The sequence below is a fragment of the Phascolarctos cinereus genome, unplaced genomic scaffold (assembly GCF_003287225.1).
Source record: "Phascolarctos cinereus isolate Bilbo 61053 unplaced genomic scaffold, phaCin_HiC Scaffold_4;HRSCAF=312, whole genome shotgun sequence".
In the NCBI taxonomy this organism is placed as follows: domain Eukaryota; kingdom Metazoa; phylum Chordata; class Mammalia; order Diprotodontia; family Phascolarctidae; genus Phascolarctos; species Phascolarctos cinereus.
The window spans coordinates 239,551,026-239,572,995 of NW_027555847.1; the positions used below are offsets into that span (position 1 = coordinate 239,551,026).

The following is a 21,970-nucleotide window of genomic DNA, read 5'->3' on the forward strand; positions in this document are numbered from 1 at the left end:
TGTGTATATATGTATGTATGTATATGTGCATATATATATGTGTGTATATATATGTATAAAAGGATATTTTCTCCCAAATAACTAGAGCATCTATTTTAAATGAAATAGCTTTTCAGTGACTTACAAACTTCCTTTATACTAAAAAGGTATCAAAATATCCTCCAACAAACACATAAATAATTCTGTATAAGTAGCTTTTTCTTTTTTTAATATTAATTTATTTTTAGTTTTCGACATTCACTTTCATAAGATTTTAAGTGCCAAATTTTCTCCCATTCCCTCCCTCCCCCACCCAAAGACAGCATGTAATCTAATATAGGCTCTACATATACATTTATATTAAGCATATTTTCACATTATTCATGTTGTAAAGAAGAATTAGAACCAATGGGAGGACGCAAGACAAAGAAACAAACAAAAAAAGAGCAAACAGTATGCTCTGATCTGCATTCAGACTTCACAGTTCTTTTTCTGGATGTGGACAGCATTTTCCATCATGAGTCTTCTGGAATTGTCTTAGACCTTGCCTTGCTAACAAGAGCTAAGTCTATCAAAGTTAGTCATCACACAATGTTGCTGTTACTGTGTTCTCCTGGTTCTGCTCACTTAAAGTAGCCTTTTCTAAATAATACTAGCCAACATCTACACAGCACTTTACTATGCGCCAGGCACTGTGCTAAGCACTTTACAATTATTATCTCATTTGATCTTCACAACCACAGAAAGTAGATGCTATTATTATACCCATTTTACAGATGAGAAAACTGAGGCAAACAGGAGTTAAGTGACTTGCGCAGGGTCACACACCTAAGGAAGTGTTTGAGGTCATATTTGAACTCAGGTCTACCTGACTCCAGGCTCAGAACTCTTGTCCATTGCACCACCTTGCTGCCCCCCAAACTGCTTCTTTGGAATTCTGTTTTATACATAAGCTGTTTATGTAGTCTTATCTGCTAAAAAGCAATTTATATTAACTTTAAGTTCAAAGGAAAAGTAAATAATGCATTTCATAGGAGGCTTTATAATCCTGGTGGACTTTTTCTAAAGGCAAAAAACATTAATAAAATACTAATTTAACACCAAGTGAAGCATTATTACTCAAACACATTATTAGCAAATGCTATATTTTCACTTTTTTATTTTGCAAGTTCAATAATCCATTGGGAAATCATTATGGTACGATGGAAAGAGTGCTAGTTCTAGAGTCATCAAGTATCTGGGCATTCATATCTTTGCTACTTCCTGAGTGACCTCACTAGATGTGGCAAGTCACTTAACTTCTTTGGGCCTCAGTTTCCTCATGTATAATAAAAGGAGGGAGGACTGAAGGACTCGATAGACAGCGCCTCAGGTACCTTCCAACTGTAGATCCATGATTCTTTGGTTACGTATCACTTCACAGAGCCCGTTGCTTTACCAAGCTAGACATAATTTGTACTGGACATTAATACAGCTAATCCACGGTTACATTCTAATTATGAGAAAGATTTAAGAAGCATTGCATTATGTCATTAGTGGATAAAGGAACTTCATCATGTATTTTATTGCATAACAAGAATTATTTCTTAGTTTGTACTATTTTCATGATTATGTTTAAGTGGTGGGAACAAAATAAGGCAGCTGAAATATACTTAAAGGCATAACCAACATGTAAAAATAAGATGTAAAAACTTTTTTTCCCTTCAGAAATCTACATATCACAGCTACATTGATATACTCTAGACACCTCAAGTATTTTGTAAACTTTATAATACTGCACCTGTAATGTTGGTACTAGCAATCACTTAACTGCCAAACCTGATGGTCTCTTTTCAGTCTTCATTATTCTCCACCTATCTGCTTTATCTGACATGGCTGACTACCCTCTTTTACTAGATATTTACTCTTCTCTGGGTTTTTAAGACAATATCATCTTCTGGTTCTCCCTCTTCTACCTGTCTGACTGTTCCTCATTAGTCTACTTTGCTAACTCATTATCGATATTATGTTTCCCAAAGAATATATGTCTTGGGCACTATTATTTTTCACCTTTCTTGGTAAGCTAATCAGTTAGTTCTAAATGGACATGATTCACAGATCTATAGATCTATATTTGTAGTTCCAATCTCTTTGTGCTTCAGTTCCATTTCATCCATTATTTATTGGACATTTTCAAAGTGGATGTCAAGACATTTCAAATTCTATGTATCCAAAAATGAACTAATTACTCCCTCCTCTCCCCAAACTCATACCTTCTCCAAACTTCCCTATTTCTGTCGAAGGTAACCAACTACTCTTCCACTTTCCCAGGTTAGTAACCTGAATATTGTCCTAAATACCTTATTTTTCCTCATCTCATATATTCAATCAATTGCTAAATATTGCTATTTCTACTTCCTTGTCTCTCTCATCTGGTTCCCTCTACTCATGTACTTAGGCCTTCATTAATTCTCCCCCATTCTGGAATGATAGCTTCCTAAACAATCTCTGTCCCTTAAGTCTCTCTCTCTACCTAATCCCTCCCACAAAGCTGCCAAAATGTTTTTCCTTCATCACAGATTGGTCCATGTCACTCTCCTACTCAATATACTCCAGTGACTCCCTATTGGCTATAGGATAAAAAATAAACTCCTCTATTTGATTTTTAAAGCTCTTTACAACCTGCACTTACAGCCTCATCATATATTATTACTTTGTTTATCACAATCTACTATACAAAGTAGCCTTCTGTCTTAAACATGACTCTATCTTCTGTCCCTGTGCCTTTGCAATGGATGATATACAATGGTTCAGAGTCACTGAGATGTGAAAAGTATGACCAAGTGTGAGAAAGCTCATCATTCAGTATAGGGCACCACTCCTCTTCCCAATGGTTGGAGATGAGGCTTGGAGGCAAATGCAATATGAGATGGGAGAAAAATAGTCAGATGATCAGATGATGGGCCCCACATCCTTTCTAAGGAATCCTAGATTCATAATCTTAGAGAGATTCTTCACTCCTCACTCTCACATATATTCAGCAGCCAAGTCTCGCCAATTACACTTCTTATTCTCCTACCACCCCATCTCTTAGGTCTATCTCTTTGTCTATATACATATAGCTACCACGACAGTTCAGACACAAAAAATCCATTTGAACATTTGGGATGGAGATGTCTCTAGATCTGCACATCTCACATTGATGGAATACTATTGTGCTATAAGAAATGTTAAGCAGGATTCTTTCAGAAAAGCCTGAGAAGACTTACATGAATTCATGGAAGTGAAATGAGCAGAACCAGAAAAATACTGTACACAGTAACAACAATATTATACAATGAATATTTTTATATTTTTTTGTCTTTGTTTTCTTTTGCAATAGGACTAACATGGAAATGTTTTTCGTCACTGCACATGCATAATTGTGGGGACCCTACTGGGAAAAAAACATAAAATACTGTAATAATAAAAACTTAAAACTCTATGAAAGGTGGAAGCCCAAACATGGTGACCTGTTAAAAATCATAACTTAGATAATGCATCGTAATTTAGAGACTGAGTCAAAACTTAGACACCATGACCTATGAAAGCCATAACAAGAATAGCATGCCCCATATATGACTGGTACATGATCAATACACAAACTTATGTTCTGGCATAACATTGGCTTAATGCCCAAGCTCATAAGCAGAAAACTGAAAATATCCCCCAATCAGTAGTGATGCACTCTCTAGCTCCTCCTCCCTTTTTTTCCCCTATAATTACCACAGGGATTTTGGGGGTTCTTTGATGGAGATCCATTGAACTGTCTGGTTGCTGCCCCATATGGAAGACTGCCTGTTTTTAAGTATTCATAATGATCAATTAAACAACTACCTATAATCAATCTGGAGATACTTGGCCTCTTCCTTTGGTATCAAAAGAACATCCCACGGTTATGGGGGAAGTACAGGGTTCCACACCAGGGGAACTCTGGACCTTACAATAACCTATATCAGACTGCTTGCCTTCTCAAAAAAGGGGAAGGTGAGGGACGGAGGGAGAGAAAGTGGAAGTCAAAATTTTAAAAAATGAATGTTTTTGTTGGTAACAGAAAAGCTGGTGATTTGTTGGGTTTATTTTATATCCTGCAATTTTGCTGAAGTTGTTAATTATTTCAGTTAGTTTTTCAGTTGATTCTCTAGGATTTTCTAAGTATACCATCATATCATCCAAGAGGGATAGTTTTGTTTCCTCACTGACCATTCTAATTCCTTAAATTTCTTTTCCTTCTCTTATTGCTATAGCTAGTATTTCTAGAACAATACTGAATATTAGCGGTGATAATGAACATTCTTGCTTTTTACGCCTGATTTTATGGGAAAGGCTTCTAGTTTATTCCCATTACAAATACCGCACGATAGTTTTAGATATATACTACTTATTTTAAAGAAAGCTCCATATAGTTCTGTGCTTTCTAGTCCAGTGGTTTTCTTCAAATTTTATTTATCTCTCCTTTGATTTTCAGAATTTTCAATTAGGTATTTAACTGGCTATTTCTAATCTGTTCTTTTTCAAGGTTTTTTTTAGTTGCATACATTGATCTACTCTTTCTATATTTGTTGATGTATGCATTTAGAGATACAAAATTTCCCCTAAATATTTCCTTGGCTGCAACTGATAAATTTTGGCATGTTGTCTTACTGCACTGTCATTTTCTTTAATAAAATTTTTTTTAAATGATTTGTTCTTTGATCTAGTCAATCTTTACAACTAGATTATTTAGTTTCCAATTAAATTTTAATCTATGTTTCCATGGCCCTTTATTGAATATACTTTTTATTGCATTATGGTCTGAAAGGGATATATTTAATGTTTTTGCTTTTTTGCACTTGGTTGTGAGGTTTTCATGTCCCAATACACGGTCAATTTTTGTGAAGGTGTCATGTACAGCTGATAAAAGATATATTCCAATTCAATTTCCTCCAGAAGTTCATCGTATTTAACTTTTCTAAAATTCTATTTATCTCCTTAACTTCTTTCTTTTTAATGTCATGGTTAGATTTAACTAGTTCTGAAAGGGGAAATTTGAGATCCTCCACTAATGTAGCTTCTATTTCCTTCTGTAACTTATTTAAGAATTTGGATGCTACGTCATTTGGCAGATATGTTTAGTAATGATAATAATTCATTACCTATGGAGCCTTTTAGCAAGCCATTCCCTGCTTATCCCTTTCAATCAGGCCTATTTTAGCTTTTGCTTTGTCTGAGATCATCATTTCTACCCCCCATTTTTTTTTTAACTTTAGATCAGAACTGCATAACTCGGCAGTAGGTAGGAGTCAAAATTAAAATAGGCTAAACTTCTTTGGGCTGCAGATGGGTTAGACTAAAGACAGACTGACGATGGTTGGTTTACACGGGTCAGGAGACAAACAGGAGAGTGTGCAATGGCAACCCTACATTGTTCACCAGCTGCCAAAATCTTTTGGCGGGCTGCAAGAGGCCCATGGGTCAGGCTGTATGTTGTGCAGGCTTGCTTTAGAAGAAGCATAATAGACTCTGCTTCAGCCCCTTATTTTTACTCTGTGGCTCTCTGTTTTAAATACGTTTCTTGTAAACAACATGCTGTTGGATTCCGGCTTTCAATCTGTTCTGCTATCTGCTTCTGCTTTATGGGTGAGTTCATTCTATTTACATTCACAGTTATGATTAACTCTGTATTTCCCTTCATCTTATTTCTTCCCTTGTTTATCTTTCTCTCTTTTTACCCTGTTCTTCCTCAAAAGTTTGTTTTGCTTCTGGCCTCTGCCTCCCTTAAACCGACTTCCCTTCCATCATCCTTCCTTCACTTTTCCTGTTGCCTTCCCCCTCCTACTTCCCTGTAGGTAAGAAAGATTTCTACACCCAACTGAATGTGTATGTTAACTACCTCTTTGAACTAATTCATATGAGAATAAGGTTCAAGCATTGCCCACCACCTACCCACTTTCCCCTCCATTGTAAAGGCTCTTCCTTTCAAGCCTCTTTTATATGAGATAATTTTCCCTATTATTCTCTATCTTCCCCCCTTTGGTTTTGACTTTGTCATCTTCATCTAAGTTTGTGTTTTGATCTTCCCTGTCACCATGGAAACTTTCTAGGGTCACACTGTTTTGTTGTTATTTGCTCATTTCTCTGACCTATTTCTTGACTTTTAACTTTATGTGAAAGCTGTGCTCTGCTTCTGGGGTGAGGGGACTGAGAAGAATGATTAATATGCAATGATTTTGGGAGATCCAGAGTTCCCCCCTTTTTCTAAAGTTTTCATTTCAAAACTCAGTCTCAGAAGTTGAATTAATTTTTCCTCAATAGGGAGTCAGACCCCACCCAACCTTACAAGGAAATTTATCTAAGCCCATTGTGCTCTACTCAGGTTTGGGTGGGGATAATTTCTTTGATTAGACTGACCAAGGATGGGGGTAATTTAGAAGTAAATGACATAACTGAAGTTCATTAGAACACATTCAACCCTTCATTGTATATTCACTCTCTCCCACTGTTAACCAATAAGAGTTGCTTATCACCCTCTGGAAAACCCACATATAAGCCTTGAGCCCACTGCCATGAGGGTCTTTGGCATGAGTGAAACTGACATTTTTAAAAAAATATTAAAATGCTAGTGTTATTAATAAAATGATTAACTGCCCAGAAATGGTGTCTCTCAAGCCTTTTAAATGTCACAGGGCACTGCCCCAAGCTTCAGGACAATTTTGCTGCTATTTTCAGAGCTAGCTCTGGAGTCTCGGTTTTTGGTGCTTCTGAAGTGGTATGCTCTAGGAAGAGGTGTGATCACTGCTTTCCTGCCCTGTGTTCTGGTCTTTACCCAGGAAAGGACCATATTCCCCTGAAGCCACAAGTGCTATCACTCCTCCTGGCCTTGGGACTGGGATCAGGTTGCCACTTTCCTGTAGCTGCGATTGGTAGTCTGTGGGTTGAGTTCCCAAAGCTGCTGTCGAATCGAAAGCAACCACTCAAGGCGCAGCCTGCGCTTCCTACAATATGCTCCTAGGGCCCACCACCAACCTGGTGACACAGGCCTTTCCTGCCAACCTCCTAAATTGTCTAGGAATTGAGACTAGGGTCCTAATTCTCCCGAGTGACCATAAGCACTCCTCTCTCTGCCCTAGAATCATGACCTGGGCCCCTCCTCCCTTGCAGTCACAAGTACTATTACTCCTTTTGGCTCTGGGACTTCGACTTGCAACTGTGTATGATCAATGCAAGGGGGTCCTGAAGCCAGCACCAGGAAAAGGGTACCATGCAACCTACTTCCAACCAGCTGTCTGAACCCTTCACCCCTACCCCACCCCCATCATCTTCTGCAGTCTGAAAGCTCTGGAAACTGCTACTGCCACCACCAATACAACCACCCCTAAAGCTGTGGACTGTGATGCCTCCCCATTGTGCTCCCACCACCACCCCATTCTGCAGTGCCTAACATACAGCAACACATTAATAAAAGTTGGCTGACTAAACTCTAAGATTTGATGAAAGAATATGAACTAAATCAGATGGGATTAATGTTAACATTTTTGTTGCAATAAATGTACTATATATAAAGGACAAGAATAAAGTAGAAAGACTACACCATATGTAACAATAATTTAGTCATATTTAAAGCAACACTATCAGTAACACCATTTTCTATTGTGAAAGACAGGTTTTTTTGTTCAGAATATTGTAATATTTCTTATTTAGTGCATTACACTTAAGTAATAAAACCATAAATTTTAAAAAACAGATCTAACTTCAATTGAGGATTCAACATACCTTAGAACTTACTAAATTATGTGAACAACAGAGGGAAGAACCTCCATAAAAAGTTTAAAGAAATCAGCATAGTGGGAAATTGCATTTCTTTTTTTTTAGGCATTGGCAAAACTGCAGTTCTTAAAAATATGCTACAACTTAGGGCATATGTTTTCTTCATTATAATATACCACGAAAACTAAGAACCAGGTGTTTTATTTATGGGAGCATTTGACTAGCTTCTAAGGGGCCTACTACCACATTTACACATAAATTATTCTGAGTTCGAAAGAAGTCAGTTTAGGGGCTTAAAAATACAATAGTAGAAAAAAATCTATGGTAGTCACCTGTATATTTTATACTTTTGATTGTTTTAGTATTTTGCAGCAGAAAAACTGCATGATTTGCATTTCATACAGCACAAATGATGATGTGGCAACTCTAGAAATTTTAAATGCACTGGAAAGGTTCCTAGAAATATTTATTCTCAGAATTCTGTCTTGCGATGCCTAATCTGGAATTTTATATGCTTTTAAAGAACTCTTACTAGAACACTTACATGATCAGTAAGGGAATGTCAATACTTCAATATCTGAATAATTTTAGACAGAAATCATACTGAACGATTTTCTTCCCAGAAACTGTCATGTTTCAGAAGGCTGTGAATGCAAAAGTGAAGTTTACATGTCATTTCACAGATCTCAAAATAATAATTTTCAAAAAATGCCGGTCAAAAAGTAAGTGTTCATCTATATAATATCCCACACGTTCAAAGCATATCTTGACAGTAAAAGAACAAAAACAAACTCAAGTTGCCCCATTCTTAATGGAAAGATAGCAGAGATATAAAAAATATATTTCAATCTACCTACCATGTCTAGAAGGGACTGACTCTTCCCTGTCACTTAAGACTTTCTAGTTTCTTTCAAAGCACAACTTTTTACAAACCTTCCCTGATTCCCTGCCACTTCCCACCTCCCATAGGAGAAAAAGTATAACTTCTGTTTGTCTCTTCCACCAAGAGAAAGGGGTTCTCAAGAGGAACAGAGCCTTTCAAACTTCTGGGTCTCATGACCTCTTAACAATCTTAAAAATTGAGAACCCCTCAAAGAGCTCCTGTTTATGTAAGTTGTATCTATCCAGATTTACCATATTAGAAATTATAACATTAATATTATTATGTAAATAGTTATGATCTTAAGGACTCTCTCAAAGGGTCTTGGAGACCCTCAGGGGTCCCAGGACCATAATTTAAGAACTACTGCTATAAAAAGATAATATTTGCTCTTTTTTTCTTCTCTGACTAGTTAAAAGAGATCAATACAACCAACTACTCTAAAAAATGTGCTATCTTGCTTATGTCGACAGAGTTGTGAAGATACACAAAAAGAAATGTCACTTAAGTTATTAAAATGAAGTGATTATTTTGATTAGGAATTAAATATGCATAAGGATATAGACAGATATTCTCACATTCATAGCATCTCACCTGAGTCATTTAGTCTAATCCTCTGGCCATTTCATAAACCCTCAACAAGTGATTCTCCTGAGGTGTTACCCTTCCTACCCCCGACAAGTTGTTTCTATTTTTTCTATTTCTCATATGCTTTTTTTTTCCTAATCAGAACATATTCTATATGCATAGTGGTCATGTTTAACTTTCTGCACTCACAAGTTCATAATATCTGCATAATTTTGTTCCCAACAGGATTTTCTGTTCAGCAAATGCATATCAAGGGAACTGGTATTCAGAATCACAGAATATTAAAGTTGAAAGGGATTTTTGAGGTCATCTGGTCCAGTACCTACCTGAGCTATATGAACAACCAGTACTGAACCAGCTTCTCTTTAAACAAATACATTAATGGAAAATGACTATCTATTAAGAGAAATAGTTCCAATTTCAAACAGTTGTATTTTCTTATCGATATGAAATCCCTTCTAATATTTTTCCTCATATTGAACAAAAACTTGGCTCCCTATTGGGCTTCACTAAAGACCAAATACTAAAAGAGTTGTAAATGTCTCTTTCAATTACAGTGAAAATGTCTCTTCCTCAGTCTTCCCCCAACGACAGACATGTTCAGTTCTTTAACTGTTCTTCAGTTATCATCTTGGTTTGCTTCTCCTTGGCAATTTCTCTCCACTCCTAAGATGTAACCCAAATTTAATATGGACCTCTAAATCAGGGCTTCTTAAATTTTTTCCACTCATGACCCCTTTTCGGCCAAGAAATTTTTACACAACCCCAGAACCCCAGGTATATAGGTGCAATGTGCTTAGTACTGCTAATAAATCAAAAAGAAATTTAATTTAAAACAATTCTTTGGTAGATGTAAAAGTGTACCATTTAAAAACAAAGCAAATTTGCATACTAATGAGATGGATGTGCTTGTTTATTTTTACATAAAGAATTAAATCTTGGTAGAACATTTGGTACTTCAGGACAGAGTAATCTTCAAAAGTTTTCAGAGGTGATAGATATTTTGATATTATAAAATCATATGTTTATATATAATTATATTACATATGACATATAATTATATTATAATCTTTGATATTATGAAATTATAAAAACCATCAATGCTGAGAATGCTGCTTTGCATAAACACTTAGTACAAAATAGCACAAGTATGTTTAGGGCCATTTCAGAAATTGTCCTAATCCCAAGCCAAAATTCATTTAACAATTTTGTATGTACAATTGCAATTCATAACATACAATAGTTTTGAATCAGTCAAGGTGTTTCTGGTAGTGTTCACTGGCGGTGCATGGTGTGACAGAGTGCACAGTGCAAAGTGTGCATGTTGTGTGTTCAGAACCAAGGCTGCAGTGAAGCTGCGCAATGCAACACGGGCAAGCACGGCCAGAATCACCTGGGATTCATTACCATCCGATTCTGAATTAATTTTTGGTTGTTGTGCATTCAGAAACCTTTTACTGTTGCCAAATTTTTCACCACCCCCACATTCAGTTACTTGACCCCACGTGGGGTTGCAACCCACAGTTTAAGAAGTGCTGTTCTAAATGAGGTTTGACATGGGCAGAACCAAATACACAGGTCCTAACAATTCCCTAATTTTGAATATTAACATTGAACAAATGCAGGCAAAGATCAGTAATGCAATGGAAAGAGCACTAGATTTATAACCAAAGGACCTGGGTTCAAATATAACCTCTGCCACCAACTGGGTGACTTTGATGAACTCTCTGACCTCAGTTTCCTCATTAGTAAAATGAAATGCTTAAGATTAGATGATCTTTAAGGTTTATTCTAGTTCTAAATCTATGGTCCTATGAACATTTTTTTGCTGCCACATCATAAAACTAAACTAAAAGTAAATTTTAATTCACTAAAATCTAGAGGTTTTACAAACATGAAATGTCATTTAACTATGTTTACCCCTTTACCCCTTTGATTACTTTTACCTAAATATTTCACTGTAGTTTACTGAATTAAACTTATCGTTTTGGCCTGAGACTTTTTTGGGACCCCAGTTCTGTATCTGAATGGAGTACAGAATAATAGTAATAATACAAAGTACCATATTAAATGTATTACATTTTTAAAGAATATATAATATATTCTGCAATATGTACCTTTCAGGCATTATATACTGCAATTCTTGTCAAGATACAGAATACAGAGAACTGTAAAGTTGCCCATAAAGTGAAAAGCTATACGTAAAATCTTATTTTCCAATATACTTTCATTTTGTAATTGAAAATAATGGCACTTTGTTTTATTTGCTAAGTATGCTTGGTACTGTGACTCATTTCCTATCTTCAATCATTATTTTTGTACCAACCTTTGTACTTTATTGATGATTATTAAATTGCAAAAAGACAACAGTATATGGAATCAAAAAGTATGGGTTCTAATGCCAGTTCTTCCACTTACTAGCTGGAAAGTATTGGATGGATCTATATACTGTAGAAAGCTAAAGTATAGCTCTCTAATGCCAGTTTTCTCTTCTAAGGAAGATGGGTTAGGTGATCTCAAGGTTTCTTTTAGTTTTAAAGATCTAATCAGTTTTTGTTTCTTTCTTCAACAGAACTCTGACTCTGAAGAGATCTAATCATTTACCTCTGGCAGTGTTCCAGAGCCTATTAACAAAAAATTTACTTAAGTTAATCAGGGCATTCCTGTACTTCCTAAAAGTAACCACAAACACTTCACCCATCTGGAATTTAGTTCTCTGGCAACTTTACCAATTTAGAACAAAATGGAGAAACAGAAAGCTTATGAGAAAATGAAAATCCAAATATATGTAACAAAGAAATATTTTCTAATCTTAGGATCATGTATTCATTTTCACATTATACACAATTTGAACAATTTTGCTCATCTGGTTTCCAAGGTGACAGCAAATTATAAAAGCAAAACGGAAAGGAAAGATTTGCTAAATTTCACTTTTAGGCAGCTTTACAGGACTGTGTGCATTCTGTATATTGACAAAAAATAGTACAAAGGCAATGTGGAAAACTGAAAACTGATAATAGAAAGGAAAGAGAAAAATATGAAAACAGATGGAAGAACTAAAGTAAAAACTAGCCATTTGGGAACACTGTATAGCCAGAGATTACACTGCAACTGAGAGTCATCGAGAAAAAGTTAAATTATGTTCAGTACACTCTGTTGAAGACAGGAAGGTTGTGATGCATTTTAGAAAGATTTCTATCCAAAACAGTTAAAAATGCAAACGCTTTAGTTCTGTGAGGGTAAATAATAGAATGAAAAATTATACCACTCCTATTAAAACAAACATACATCTCATTCTTGGAAAGATTTTAGTTAACCTAGAATTTATTATATCTGAAAATCTAGCTTAATGGAAACTCAAAAAGAATTCCTATCCTTCATTTTAATCCTGCACTTCAAGAAGCCTATCTGCTAAATCCTCTGACAAATCAAATTTCATGAAAATAAACAGATGAACTCTTCCCTCATGTGCCTAAGGAATTAAGTTTTTGATGAAAGGGCCACCATTTGTTAGGTTATTACCTCCACAAACATTTCTGATTTCCTCAGTTCCTGGAGTATTCTCTCCCCTCAATTTCTCTGAGGGCATATAGTATATTTATTTGCCTAGGAGAATGCCGTCCTTGAGGTCAGAAGCTATTTTGTTTTTTGTCTTTGTATCCCAGGTGGTGGTTTTCCATTCACAATAAGGTGTTTACTGAATTAATTACAGAAGTGTAAAAGACTAGAAATCTCACAAGACTTTACCTTCTCCCAGCTTAAAAGGAGCCAGTCAGTTCTGAGTAAAAATACATTAATGCAAACTGAAAATAAGTATGAGGACATCACCATATGTTTAAAACTAACTTCTACTGTGTCTAAAATTTTTAAAGGAAAAAAAGGTAAATCCATATTAAAATGTAAGTAAAAAAGGAAGAACATATGCCTTTGCTAGAGCCAAAGAGCCACTCAATGCAGATGGCAGGGTAAATGTCTTTAGCAGGAAGGAGTAGCACAGAAGCCTAACCTCAAGGCAAAAGCTCTGCTAATTGGAATAGTTCCTTAGGCACAACAAAAGACACTGAAGGAAAAGAGGAGAAACAGGAAGAGAGAATTTTCTGCTTGGTAAAAGGAATCCCAAATTAGCAATGCCTGAGAATGAATTGACACACATTATCACTGAAGTACTAGCTAGAATAACTGGAAAAAGCACTTTATTTAAAGGCTTTCCACGCCTAAAAAGGAAAAGTAGACTAAAGCCCAAATTTTCAGAGATGAGATGTCCTAAAGATCAGAAGACAAAATAAGTTAAAGGCAACTATCTATCTATCTATCTATCTATCTATCTATCTATCTATCTATCTATCTATCTATCTATCTACTTACCTGGAGTGGCAAGTGGGGTTAAATGACTTGCCCAGAGTCACAGATTTAGCGAGTGTTACATGTCTGAGGCCGCATTTGAACTCATCCTTCTAACTCCAGGACCAGTGCTCTATCCAGTGTGCCGCCTAGCTGCACCCAGGCAACAATTTACTAAATGCCTACCATGTGTGTCAGGCACCATGCTAAGCACTGCCTTAATATGGGAGACAACTACACACACACACACAACACACACACACACACACACACACACACACACGCACGCACGCACACACACGCGCGCACACACAAAATAGAGATAATGAACAGTGAGAAGGCATTAGAATTAAGGGGGATTGGGAAGTTTCTTGCAAAAAGTTCCAATTTAGTTGAGATTTAAAGGAATCCTGGGAAACTAGCAAGCAGGAAATATATGGGAAAGAGTACCAGGCATGGGTGACAAGTGAAAATGACTAGAGTCAGGAAATGGAATGCTTACTGCTAGCAAGAGCCAAGAGGCTAATACCACTGGAAACACATCGGGGAAAGAAGAGTTGCAAGGAGCAAGTAGAATGGAAAGGTAGGAAGAAACTAGGTTAAGGAAAGCTTTAAAACAAACAAACAAATCAAAAAAACAAGCAAAAAAATAAGGAAACGGTAATGTTTGACCTGCAAAAGTTAAGATTTGAGGAATACCAGGCATTATAACTGTGTTCAAGTATTTGAAGGATTATTATGTAGGGCATAATGGCAGAACACAATTAGAGGTATCCAAAAATAAAATTCTGCCAGTCCCCCAAATGCCTTTACCTATTCTTTTTCTTTGGAGTAAGAGTTATCCACCCAGAGCCATAGTCCAATCCATCCTAACAAGTCTTAAACTATAAGCTCAAATTTGAATCTTCTTCTTCCATTCAACTTTAGGTCTTCTAGTTCCTGTGGTTTGCTGCCTAAACTTTAGGTATTTGTGCCATGGGTTTTCCTATAGGCTCTTTTTGTGGATTTTGTTTCCTCTGAATTTATGGGTATCTTGGCTGCTATTCAGCTCATTCTGCAAGTCCCTTTTCTTCTGCTCCTTCTCCCACAGAAGTTGAAAGCAGAATTTTAGCTTAGCTTACTTCTACAAAGCAGTAACAACTATGCATCTCTTAAATCACAGACAGTGTTATTTTCTCCTGTAACAGACAGTTAACGATAGCTTGCTTTACTCTTACGGCAATTAATCTAAGGCTGTGAATTCCAAACTTCAGGCTTCATATCACAAATCCAAAGATAGGGAAGCATACCTTTTGTAGCCCAAATGTTTTGCATATATCCATACTATTATTCTTCAAATGTATTGTACATATATCTAGTATGACCAAAAAAATATAAATTCATCTAAAATAAAAACTGCACTTAAGATAAATTTGTCATTATGAATTTTCTTAATCAAAGGATACTAATAATACAATTACCACCCTATTATGGTAGGAGGAGTAGAAGTTCATAAAAATGATGTTACCAAAAGGGTACTAAAAAAGTTTGGAACCACTGGTGTCAAGGCCACGAACAGTTCAAGTTTCTGAAATAAGACTAAAATACGGAAGAGAGTAGGAGGGGAGATAGTAAGAGATTTAAGATTAGGTGTGACTCTAATAATAAGTTTTCAAAATTATGGACATTTAATTTATACAGTGACACAAGAATGTTATTAGTTCATTTATTCAACCACAATTTATTAAGTGCCTCCTATGTGCAAAGTCTTGTGTGTATCCAATAACTATTTAAATGTTAGCTAGTAATTTTAAGCATTCTTAGTTAAGTATTATACTCATATTTCTGAAGAGAAACAAGTGAAATCATACCTGGAGGAATAAAAGATAAAATAATTAGCTAAGGCACAACAGTTGGTGAATGTGTGCTGCCACCCAGCCAAAATTTAAAAATGTAATTCCAAAGTAACTAGTTTTCCAAAATAATACTCACTACTTCAGAAAAAAACATTAAAGTCCCAGGTAGAAAACTTGCCCAATGATAATCATGGGAACTTTTTAACCTATAAGCACCTACAGTTACTTAAACAAGCATCTATTAATGTGCTAGGCTTATATAATCACAATTACAGTACCATTTTATCTTAGACTATATGGAGCAAGTCACTTCATTTTCCTCTTCATTTTCTCCTAGCAAATAAAGAGGATTTATGATGTCCCAACATAGCAAATTGCAAATAACAATAAAGATATCAGCCTCATGGGTAGTTTGTAACTTCTATGGATTTAAAGTACTTCTTTTCGTTACTCCTCTTGCTTGGCCCTTCAAATCACTGCTGTTCAAAAGAGAAGGGATAGAAAAAAAATACAGTATTTTCCTATTAATTCCCCAATGTCATTGTTAGCAAGTATTCCTATGACTACTTACTATTCTCTAAATTAAAGGTTCTTACCTTTGGCTTGTGAAGTTTTAAAAAATATATTTTAATAAGTGTATTTCCAAAAAAAAGTATATTTCAATATAATTGGTTTCCTTTATAATTTTATGTATTTTACTTTATGCACTTAAAAGCATTACTCTGAAAAGGTCTCCATAGGCTTCCTTGGCTTGCCAAAGTGTGTACCATCACAATCACACACACACACACACACACACACACACACACGTTCAAGAACTGTTTCTCTTAATGGAATGAAGACACAAGAGTTACAGCATGGGAAAAATATAAAGATTAAATAAGACAAGCTCTCTGCCTACATGCAGCTTGAACTCTATTAGGGGAATAGAACACTTGAATGAATAATTAAAATAAAATTCAGAACTGCATAATACATAAGAGGTACAACACTGAAAGTTTATTTCCAGATGGGGAAGGTTATTGGGAAAGGCATTCAAACCGGATCTTGAAAAATGAGTTTTTTTAAAAAAATGTTTGTAGGTGTGGTTAAATGGGGACTTCCAAGTACTGGGAAGGGCTTGAGCAAGGCTGAGAGGCATGAAATCAAAGAGGCATAAATGCGAGTAGTCAGTTTTGGCACAGATTATAAGGAGGGAAACAGTAATGTGAAATAAGGCTGAAAGGACATGGTGGTTCAAAATTGTGAAGAATCTTGAATGTCTGGCTAAACACAATTATTTGCCCTGCTTGAATGCTATTCAAGTATTTGAAGACAAGTATCAGAACTCTGCTTTCTCTTCCCCAAGATAAATATCACAAGTTCCTTCAACCAGTCTTCCTCTGCTATAATCTCAAGACCCTTTACCAATCCATACTGTCCTCTTCTAGAAATACTCCAACCTTGCTGGTGTCCTTCACAAAATGTGACAACCAGAACTAAACACAAAAGTAAATTTTTAAAAAATCAAAATACAGTTTAACAAAAATTTAATAATTAATAATAATTTCACTTGAAATCTGACAACATAAGAATATTTTTGGAAAATAATTTAGATGACTAGGGTCTTCTCCAGAAGCTGCATGAGGGAATAAAAAGTTGATAACCTTTTTCTTTTACTCTTTATTTCCCTGAAGTAAACAAGAGGCACTCAAAAGCATTCCACTTACTCAGAGTTGTAATCAAAGATGGGGTTATTTATTTACAAGCCAGGCATTGTACCATATACAACAACAAAAAGACAACTGTATCAAAAATTAAAACCTAAGAGACTCTTCTAGGCAAATAAAAAGGCAACATGAAAGTTGTGATGTTGTTAATCTTGAGGTTAAACAAGCAAAATGTATAGGCTGCTTAACATGTGTGAACATGGGCTCGTAATGCTTGTACTAACCAATTAAATAACCAAGAGCTTCCCTTTTTCACAGGGGAACCAGACAATGAAACAGCACAACCACTAAACAATCAGGAGGACTTCTAATGCCCAAGGTTGCTTGACATACCAACACTGCTTTTCAGTGACAGAGTAAACCCAGCTAGACATGCACAATCAGCAACTCTGAAGCCAATTAAACTCATATGGGTTTTTAAGCAGAACCTAAGACTTTTGAAGGTTTATAGACCTTTAAGAGACATGCTTATGTTCAGAGACTCCCCTGGCAGTTGGTTATGGGGCTCTCAAACACATCCTGTTTTATGGTTTTTGGAGACTTCTTGAACGGCCAAGCCTGCTTATCACCAGGAACGCCTTCTGATTTGTGTATTAAAGGACTACAGCTCTGACACCTGGAATTCCTCACTCCTCCAATTTCCTGGATCTCCCCCTCCCCTAGGGAATGGGGCCTCATTCCTTTCTAAGACCTGCCCAATTTCCTGCCTTCCTTTGTTTAAAAGTATAAGTATCTTACCCTTACTGGGCTTTGAACAGATGTAGACTCTATCTCACAGTTCAAGCTTACAAGCTCTATCTTAGGCAATAAATGCAATTATAATCTTTGTAAACTGTGATTGGACTTTGGCTCATTCCAGGTCCCTCTTTTTGGACCTGGAGTTTCTTCTGTTTTAACAGTTCATAGGAGTTTTAAATTTAATACATGAATAGGAACCTCAATGGTCCCCCTTTTTTTTAAACTAAAACTAGTTTTCATTTCATGATCTTGTAGAAACACCAACAGCCCAGAAACCATCACAAATGGAAAAAAGAATATATTAAGTAAAATAACTGTTAAATGTTATTTCAATTTCATTTTTTTCAGTTCCGTTTTCTGTTTCTATACTTATCATTAACATCTTCACTTAGGATAAACTACAATATGCCCAAAGGAAATTTTTATATTTATTAGTTGGTAAAAGCATGCATCATAAGACGTAAAAGCAACTTAAGATTTACAGTGTTTATGGTAACAAAGCACAATATCTATTACCTTTGTGAGGTAAATCATGAAATTTTGGCACTGGACCTTTCCTTGGGGAACATCTAGTCCCCATATCTTACAGTTGAGAAAATTGAGGCTCGGAAACATTAAATTATGTGCTCAAGGATGAATTGCTTTTTCTAAGATAGAGATTTATGTAGCAGAAGGGCAGCTAGGTGGCACAGTAGATAGAGCACCGGCCCTGAAGTCAGGAGTACCTGAGTTCAAATCCAGCCTCAGACCAAACACTTGACACTTACTAGCTGTGTGACCCTGGGCAAGTCACTTAACTCCAATTGCCTAACAACAACAACAGCAACAACAAACAACAAAGATTTATGTAGCAGAGCCCCAAGCTCAAGTCCAGATATTCTGTGGCTCAATGAAGTTAGGTTTACACTAAACTCTTACCTTGAGCAAAGAGAGGCATCAAGTCCTAATGGAAAAGATTTCACTATCAGAATTCAAAATCAGTATGGGGTAATTAATGATTGTTTAATTACATAATCCCTACTTCAAGGAGGCATGCATAATAATAACCACCACAGGTGGCATTTTACCTCTCTGACTCTCTGTACCTTCTCTTGTAACCAAGAAGTAATAATGATTGCACTACTTATCAGGTTAACAGGAAAGTGTTTCGAAAGCCGCATATGCGAGTTATGGCTATGTTTTTAATTTTCTGGTAAGGAATTTGGTGAAGAGAAGACTACATCTATAAGTTAAGAGTTTGAGAAACTATATGCAGATTTTCATGACCCCTGTTTTTCATTTCTCTAAATACGATAATATATCATTTATTCAGAAGTCAGATTTCTAATTATAGCTGGCATTTATATAGCATTTTAAGGCTATTTATATAGCATTTTTAAGCACACACAACATTTTGATATCTTATATCCTCAGAACAATCCTATGAGGTAGATACTATTTTATCTTCATGTAAAGATGAGGAAACTGAGGCTGATAGAGGTCAAATGCCCGGGGTCCCATAATTAATGTCTAAGTCATGATCTGAAGTCAATTCTTCCTGACTCCAAGTTCAACACTATCCCCTGTACCACCTAGCTGCCCTATCCCCAGCTGTGCTGAATGAATAAATTGGAAATAAACAAAAATGGCACAACTTCAGAGTAGTGGCCAATAATAAAAATCATTGCCTTGTATTTGTTTTGCACGTATTTATTTCTGTAGATATTGTCTCCGATCTCCCCGCTCCAACCCTGCACTGCCATGCCTCCTTGAAGTAGGGATTTTTTATTTTTGTCTCTGTATCCTCAGCACCTATCACAATGCCTGGCTAATCTAGTGAACCCTTAAGAAATGATTATTTTGTATTGATCAGAATATGGCCCTGTGTCTCATTTTTTCCAGATACAAATTGAAGGGGATAGACTAAATAACTTCTAAGCCCTTTCCCAGTTCTAATGTTCTATGATCTAAACTACAATGACTTAGAGAGAGTTTCAGGAAAAAATAATGAATTCAAAGTAAAAGACTAGTCTAGTATATGTCCCAGGTCTGTTACTACCTTGTGTGATCTTGGATAAGCCACTGATGTTTTCTGGGTGTCTATTTTCTCATCTGAAAAATGAGGGTGTTGGATTAAATAAGTCTACAGGCCCTTCCAATTAGAAATATATATTCTAATGTTTATGTTTTATCTCCCCAATTAGAGTATAAATTCCCTTAGAACAGGGATCATGTCTCATATGTTTCAAAATGGACCTAGAAAGATGAACAAAATTAATTTAAGTAGAAGTTTGGGAAAGGTATTCCTGGTAGATAAAATAGCACCAGTAAAGGGTTACAGAAATGAGTTGACTGTGTAAAAGATACAATGAGGGATCCATTTGAATATAACATGTAGTATATTGCAGAAAATCAACCAATTAATGAACACTTATCAAGTGCCTCTATAAGCCAGGCATTGTGCTAAACACAGAGGATACAAAAAAAGGCAAAATACAGTCACTGTCCTCAAGGAGCTTACAAGCTAAAGGAGGAGATACCATGCAAACAAATAAATAAGAACAAGCTACATACAAGATAAATAGGAAGTGATTAACAGAGGAAAGGCATTAGAATCCAGAGAGGTTGGGGGATGCTTCCTACAAAAGAAGGGATTTCAGCTGGGACTTAAAGGAAGCCAGAGAGGTCAGGAGTCAGAGCACAAGAGGGAAAAGTGTTTCACGCAAGGACAGCCAAAGAAAATGCCAGTGCCTAGAGGAGTGTCTTGTTAATGGAACAGCCAGGAGGACAGTGTCACTGGACTGAAGAATAGGTGTCAGGAAGTAAAGTGTAAGAAGACTGGAAAGTAGGAAGGGCTAGGTTCGAAGAGTTTGAATGCTAAACAGATCATCTTGTATTTGATCCTGGAGGTAACTGACACCCACAGAAGTTTACTGAGTGACATGGTTGGACCTGCACTTTAGGAAAATCACTTTAGTGGCTGAATGGAGGATGGATTGTAGTGGGAAGAAACTTGAGACAGGCAGATCCATCAGTAGGCTATTACAATAGTCCAGGTGTGAGGTGATAGATGGCCTGCACTAGACAGGTGGCAGTGTCAGAGGAAGAGAGGTTACAAAGGTGAAACTGACAGGCCTTGGCAACAGATTAGATGGGGGGTGGGGTGGGCCAGGCAGAGCAGAGATAGGGAGGAGTACCAGATGACTCCCAGATTGTGAGTTTGAGTGACTGGTAGGATGCCATTGCCCTCTACAGTAATGGGGGGCTTGGGGTTTACGGTGAAAAATGAGTTCAGTTTTGGACATGTTGAGTTTAAGGTGTCTTCTGGACATCCAGTTCAAGTTGTCTGAAAGGCAAGTGGAAATGGGAGGCTGGAAGTCACCTAAGAGTTTGGGGTTGTATAAGTAGACTTGAAAATCACTAGCAAAGAAATTGTAATTAAATCCATGGGAGCTGATGAGATCACCAAGTGAAGAAGTATAGAGGGACAGGAGAACAGGCTGGAGATAATCCTGAGGGTTACCTATGGGTAGGGAGAAAGCTGGAAAGGTAGAATGAAGAGCTCTTATAGAAGGCATTAAAGAAAGGTTTGCAATAGGTCATTGTACATTCTTGAAGAGGGAGAAACAGCATGATGGTAAACAGTGTTAAGAGAATGTTTGCAAAGAGAACAAGTATTACTCATATATCTTCTTTTCTCATTTCACTATGTCTCAGTTTCCTCATCTGTTAAATGAGGGGGTTGGGCTAAATGGCTTTAAGGTCACTTCCAGCTCTAGAGCTTTGATGCTATGATAATAAATCCCTTAGCAGACCATGATGTTTTACCGAGCTAAACAAATGAAAACACCATGTCTATTTTGTTTGGCATACATTTACGGTGTTAAAAATTACACACCCAATAGGTTTTCCTTTTTCAGTTTAAATATTTCTCTATCCCTCACCCCCAAAGAACGGAAAACTTTTTTTTTCGTTTTTAGCAAGAAATATGCATCGAGGGAGAAGTTATCACCAGTGTCAAATTATTTCCCTATGCCGAAAGTGACACATAAAGTACTACATTAAAAAATTCAGTTCGATAACCTATATTATGTTAATATTTGTATTTTTTAGACCCTAGGGGAGAGGCAGTAAGGCATAGAAGATTGAGAGAGCAG

At 36.3% G+C, this 21,970-nt stretch overlaps 1 protein-coding gene across 1 annotated transcript in view; it reads right to left on the reverse strand.

Annotated features, from left to right (window-relative positions):
• SRFBP1 (serum response factor binding protein 1) overlaps positions 1 to 21,970 on the reverse strand; it is a 112,790-nt gene that overhangs the window by 89,824 nt on the left and 996 nt on the right. The gene's annotated exons all lie outside the window — the stretch shown is intronic.